The sequence below is a fragment of the Nannospalax galili genome, unplaced genomic scaffold (genome assembly GCF_000622305.1).
Source record: "Nannospalax galili isolate Female #2095 unplaced genomic scaffold, S.galili_v1.0 scaffold186, whole genome shotgun sequence".
Classification (NCBI taxonomy): Eukaryota; Metazoa; Chordata; class Mammalia; order Rodentia; family Spalacidae; genus Nannospalax; species Nannospalax galili.
Genome location: NW_008358774.1, coordinates 157,100 through 163,782, shown reverse-complemented (window position 1 = coordinate 163,782; position 6,683 = coordinate 157,100).

Genomic DNA, 6,683 nt, shown 5'->3' with positions numbered 1-6,683 from the left:
GAACATGTGGAAACTTACACCCTACAATTCATCCTATTTGGGCAGATGGCTCATTGATTAAAAGCACTGGCTGTTTTTGCACAGGACCCAGTTCAGTTCAGGCCTTTGGGAACTTGCTCATATGAACTAGCAGCAATTGTGACAAGATGAACAAGACCAAAGTCTACTCAATCAGACGAAAACCCAGCACAGGCCTGGGAAAGGGACTGCAGGCCCAACCCTTTCTGAGGAACTATTGCAACTGATAACTTCTGGGTGAAGAAGAGTAGATCTTTAACAGACTGACTCTGGACAGTCTGACTGTACTCCAGTGGCTGAATTTGCACCAAGAGATATCTGGGTACAACTGCTTGTGGGGCTAGGAATTAATATATGTGGGGGCAATGGATGGGAGCATGGCTCTAAATCTGATTAATATCTTTATGAAATGCACAAAAGTCAGTAAAAATATTTAAAAAATGAAAACTAGCTAAGCATGAACCCGAGCAAGTGAGCCAGCAAGCGCTCTTCTTAAAAAATACAAAAAAAATGGAAAACTCGAAAGTATAGATGTAGAACAATCCTTCATGAAACAAAGAACAGAGTGTCAGTTCCTCTAACTGCTGAAAACCCAGTCATGAGCTGATTTAGATTGCTTTTTTAAAAGGTAAAAATTGAGGCCAGTCTGATGGATAGTGGAGAAAAATGCTTGCCAGCAAGCCTTATCACCTGGGTCAGATTCCCAGAATTCATGTGGTAGAAGGCGATAACTGATACCTGAAAGTTGTCTTCTGACTTCCACATGTGTGCTATGGTATGTACAGCAACACACATACATACACATACACATACACATACACACAACAAGTGATTAAATGTGTGCTGGTTCATTTTAATTGACACAACATGTAATCACCTTGGAAGAGAAACTGAAAAGAGAAGAAAGCTAGCAGGCAGCGAGGTGAGGTCTCTCTCTGTTCTTTACTATGGATGTGATATGACACTACCTTCTTGAGTTCCTGCCTTGACTTCCTTGAAATGACAGATTGCAATGTGTAATGGTGAACTGAAATAAATCCTTCCTCCCCAAAGCTGCTTTCCCCCACAGGATATTTAATTATAGCAACAGAAATGAAACTAGAAAAATTATAATTAAATATTTTAATTGAAAAAATATTTTATGTATGTGAATATTTTGCCTGCATGTATGTATGTGCACCCGCACCCTGTAGTGCACAAGGAGGGAAGATCAGGGCATCAGTACCTCTGGAACTGAAGTTACAGACAGTGGTTACTGCCTTGCGGGAGTTGGGAACTGAATCTGGGTCCTCCACAAGAACAGCCAGTACTTTTAATGAATGAGCCATCTGGCCAACCCCTTAAAATGTTCAAATGCAACAATTACCTCTATTTTTATAACTTTAATGAAAGAACGGTTATAAATATACAAGTACCTACATATTTGAAAGGAGAGAGATAGGATATGTAGAGTTGGAAAAATGGAAATTATGTGATACCAATAACAGCATAATAAAGGTGAATGGAATAAGAAAGGAACTAATAAGTGTGTTTTTTCTATTTTCCTGATTATTAGTAGAATTATGTTGATGCTTTTCAAACCAAAAATTAGGTAAAGTGGAAATTTCCAGTATAGAGCCTGGTCAGGAATAAACAAATGCATTTCACATGAGCCAAAGAAATACTTAGTGAAGTAGTTTCAGTGTACAAATTTGTCTATAAATAAGTCAAAAGACTTTCAAAACTGTAATTATTATTAAACTCTAGTTACATGTTCTTTTTAAACTGGAATTACTGTATAGGTTTAGAAGGAGACACTAAACACATCCTGAGATGCAATACCCACTGTTTGAGAAGTGCAGTTACACAGAAAAAAAAAGATCTCTAGTTATTGCACTGAAATTAGATCAGATTGATAAGTAGATTATGGAATATAAATATATTTTCTAGCTTAATATGATAAATGGGAATAGAAATTATAGCACAGTGGTAGCAATCCAGGCACAGCATCTTAATGTTGGTTTTGTAAAATACAGCTTTCACCTCAAAGGGCATGGAGTTTGTTTGTTCTGGAGTCAAATCCGAGTGGCCATGACCTGGCAACACAGATTTAGGTTACCTAAATTCCATGTTCAGTGTGGTGACAGTTCATAAGTTTTTGTAGTGAAGATGAAAATAATTATACCCATGCATTTAATGTTAGTTCTATATGTATGTGTGTGAGAGAGATATTGTTTTATGACTGATTATATACTTTAGGATATGGTACTCACATTATAGTCATTTTATGGACATAAGAAAAATTTGTGCTGAAAGATGAATCAAAACTAAAATAAAGAACACCAAAGAACTTAAAAACACCTTGAGAAACAAATACCACTTACCTAGTGGAACATTGGCTTGCAACTTTGCCTTGCTTGCTACGGAATCTGTAATAAATTCTGCTGTTAAAAATGTCTTAAATCTTGCCCTCAGTATCTACCTCTGCAAACATGTCTACAGAAGGAATTTGCTCTACGTGGTCTTAGGGCACTTGTATATCTATGGTGGTAATAACACAGACTTTAACTTAAACCCACTAATGTATCAGTTAAGAAATGATGCAGGGAAACCAATAAAAACTGAGACAACTAACCTGGGGGTTTGAGGAGTAAACTGCACTTGTCTCCACTGGAAGAATAAACTTTCATACTATTCCACATGAGACTCTTGGGTGCCTATCTTATACACTGTGGGTCTTGAGCTTCAGTTTTCTATAACAGTAGTAACATAACAAAAAAGTAAAAAATCAACACACTTTTAAAATACATTGGTGGGTTTTCAGATTGGTGGGTTACAGCACATGCTACCTGATGATATATTGGCTGGTGTAAACTAGTGTTCTCTAATATCCAAATGGTTTTAAGTGGTGGTTCAGGCATACACTTCAGTGGGCAATGCATGGCTCTTAGGGGGCTTGAGGATAGTCCATAATAAATTGTAATTAGGCTTTGGAACATTCCTAACTCTCCGAAAATCACTGAGGTTTTAACTGGTCAATCAGCCTTAATAGAATGTTTAATGTAATGTGGAGATTCTTTCTGTGGACTTTAATTCTCTGTTTAAATTTCATTCTTATTAAAAAGAAAAAAATGCTTGATACAAGAGTTGGGATAAAAATGTTAAAAGAGACTGAACTGTCTTGTAGTAAAAGGTCTTCAGTGTTGAGAGAATGTTAAGAACAGGAGTATTTCCTTAGAGACACTCAAAATGGCCAAATCTGAACAAATTAAACAATATAAGCTATTAATATTATTTTGTAGGGTTTAGTGGTCAATATCAGGATTCAAGAGTCAGAGGCAGGCAGATCTTTATGAGTTCTAGGCCAGCCTGGACCATAAAGTAAGTTCCATGCCAGGCAGGGCTACATAGTAAGACTTTTTCTCAAAAAAAAATCAAAGAAAACTCTACTAATATTATTTATTTAATATTACAATATTGCTAACATAGTACCCTTCAATGATTATCATAAAATAAGAGAAATTTCAGCATTTATATTGATATAAATAAATGAATTAAAAGAAAAATCTTTCATACATACAATAGAATTCCAATGCTGGGTAGAAATGATGGACTGAAAAATCATTTGGAACTTATGAATGATTGATTTAGGCAAGGCTCAGCAGTGGTTGCTAAGTACTGCAGAAAAACTTTATGAGAAACAACATTTTTTATAGAACCTCATAATATCACCACAAAATAATTAAAAAGTATAAAATAGAAATTTTATAGTAAAGAGGAAGTGGCTGAATCTGCCCTAAAATGTGATCCAAATTAACAAGCTCCCTAATAGGAGAAAACCAGGACAATGACAGAAAAATGACAAACGAAGACGGTCCTCACCTCCTGGCTAATGACACTGTGGCTACATCCTATGTTCTGTCCAAACAAATGAAACCAAGCCATCACCCGAATGTAGTTCTGAGCAAGCACCTGGGGACTGGAATGAGGGGTATTTTATTAAGTAACTGGCCTGCGGTTTTCAAAATTTTCAGTCATGAAAGAAAAGAAAGAAAGACTGATGAACAACTAAAAGTATGATTGACAAGCAATGGTTTTCAAAGCGTGATCCCAGGACAAGCAGCTTAAGCATCAACTAAGGGTGTTCTGGAAGTGAAATGCAGGTCAAGCCTCAGATGTAACTGAAATCAGAGTGTCTTGTGCTGAGTGTTATATTAAATCGCCTTACCTTTTCTGAGACCTGCTAAACTGTTAAAGGGCCTTAACAGCTCTACAGCATGTGATCCAGGTGCTCAGATTATCTCCTTTTCCATAGGTATAATGGACACTATTGGAGGCATCTGAATAAAGGCTTGTGATAAAATAATAAGATGATATTGTCTTTATTTACTCCTTGTCTGCAAAAAATTACCATAACTTTACAACATAAGCAGTTATTTATTGGCTCATACCTCTAAAGGTCAGGAATGTGAACACAGCATGGCTGAATTCTCTGCTCTGAAATTTGCAAAACAGAAGCAAAGTGACTGGTCAGCTATATCTCTATGAGGGGGCCCAAGACAATCGACTTCCAGATCTTAGTTGAGAAAATCATTTCTCTGTTTCCATGGAATGGAGATCCATTACATTCTGCTTGTCAGCCGTGAGTTTGTTGTCTTGTGACCAGTATCCTAGACACTGCCTGTGTGTCTTTTAACGTGATTCCTTCATCTTCAAAATAAATATAGTAAAATTCTATAAACAGATTCCACTTGTTTTCTGAACCTGTCTCCAACCTGGTGCTTGTGTTTAGGTCAGTTCTACTTGGATTATTTTCCTATGCTCCAGGTAAACTGAGTTGGAACGGTAATCACATTTGTAAAGTACCTTCACGGCACTGTATAGTATCTCATTGTTCACTAGGGTCAGCAAATTTTGGAGCCCACTTACACAGTTATGGTACCCAAAGAAGCAAACCCATGTTCAAAATTATGTGATAATATAGAATGTCTTATTCTTGGGAAATATCTACAGCTTAAATACTTATGAATAATAGGAATTAAGCTTGCAATTTATGCTTAAATAATTCAGAAAAATATTAAGATACAGGGATAAAAATAGGCAGGCATTCATTGTAGTTGGACTAACAAAATGATAAATAGTTTGTAATATGTTTTTGTGTAACATACTATAGATAGATATAGGTTATACATATGTCAGGCATACATTTCTCTTTGGTAAGGCAGAAGGGTTTCTGAAATAGAGCGTATGCTCTTGTTTAGATTATCACACTGTGAAAGGCTTTTCTAATGTTTGGACTAAGTCCTGTGTGCATCAGCTGAGAATCATGGTTTGTATGTATCTCCATTAAAAAATATGTATATGAGTGTTTTGCCCATATGTATGTAACTGGACCACATGCATGCAATGACACAGGTGGCAGAAGAGGGTATTGGATCCCCTGGAACTAGAGACACAGATGGTTGTTAGCTGCCATGTGGGTGCTGGAAATTGATCCCAAGTCTTCTGCAAGAGCAGCCAATGCTCTTAACCACCGAGTCAACTCTCCAATCCTGGTCCCTGCATCTTTAATAACCTGTAATGATATCATCGTCTTATTTTATTTAGTCTGGTGATTTATGGGATCATCTCATTGTTTTAATTTGTATTTTCTTAGATAAATGAAATAAAGAAACTTCGTATGTTGTTTAGAAAACCAAACCATCACCTGAATGTAGTTTTGATATATTTTTTATAATTTTTCATTATTTTTATTTTGTTTATATAACTAGTTTGCATGCACACCAGTGTAGTGCAATGACTTCAGAGGCTAGAAGACAATGTCAGACCCTCTGGAACTGGAGTTTTGCATGGTTTTTAGCCACTGTGTGGGTTCTGGGAACTGAGCCTTTGTCCTCTGGAAGATCAGTCAGTGCTTCTACGTCTGAGCCATTTCTCCAATGCCAACATTTTGATAGCTTTATTTTGTGAAGTGCCAGGTCAATCCATTATCTAATCTTCCTATTAGATGCTGAGTTTTTTCTTATTTATTCATATGAGCTGTTAAAAATATTTACCTAAAGATAGAAAAGTATATTTTTGGCCAATTCCTCGGGTAATACTTTCTTTTCTTGATGTTTTCTATGAATAACTATTAATTTAATAGTATATATTTTGTCAATGTATTCCTTTTAAAAAATTTAAAACTGACTACCTTTTATTTATTTAAAGAAATCTTTGTCTATTATATAGATGTTCACTTATTTTCACAATTAGCCCTGTAAGACTATTCTATTTATAAAATAGAAAGATTTGGGAATTGATTTTTGGCATGGCTAGAAGTTATGGACAATTTTCATTTTTCATGTGCAAATTCAGTGGGGTGGGACTACTTCATTAGAAATCACCTTTCGTTCATTAATTGGAAATGGTGCTTGGCTGTAACTCATGTGGCTGTATGGGCTCAACTCCAGTTCAGTGTTACTATATTTCCTCCAACAGGCTTTTGTGCTTTGGAGCATTGTCTCAAAACATTTTGTTCCTTAGAAGAAATACTTAAAGTTTATGTTATTTTGCATAGTTCATATTTAATTGCTTGGAAGTATTACTACAATGATGCTAGACATGTTTGTTAAGTGAAGGCACACTGGTCTCAGTCATACTAAAAATTCTTTCCACATTTCACAATTAAGTATATTGTATACTAT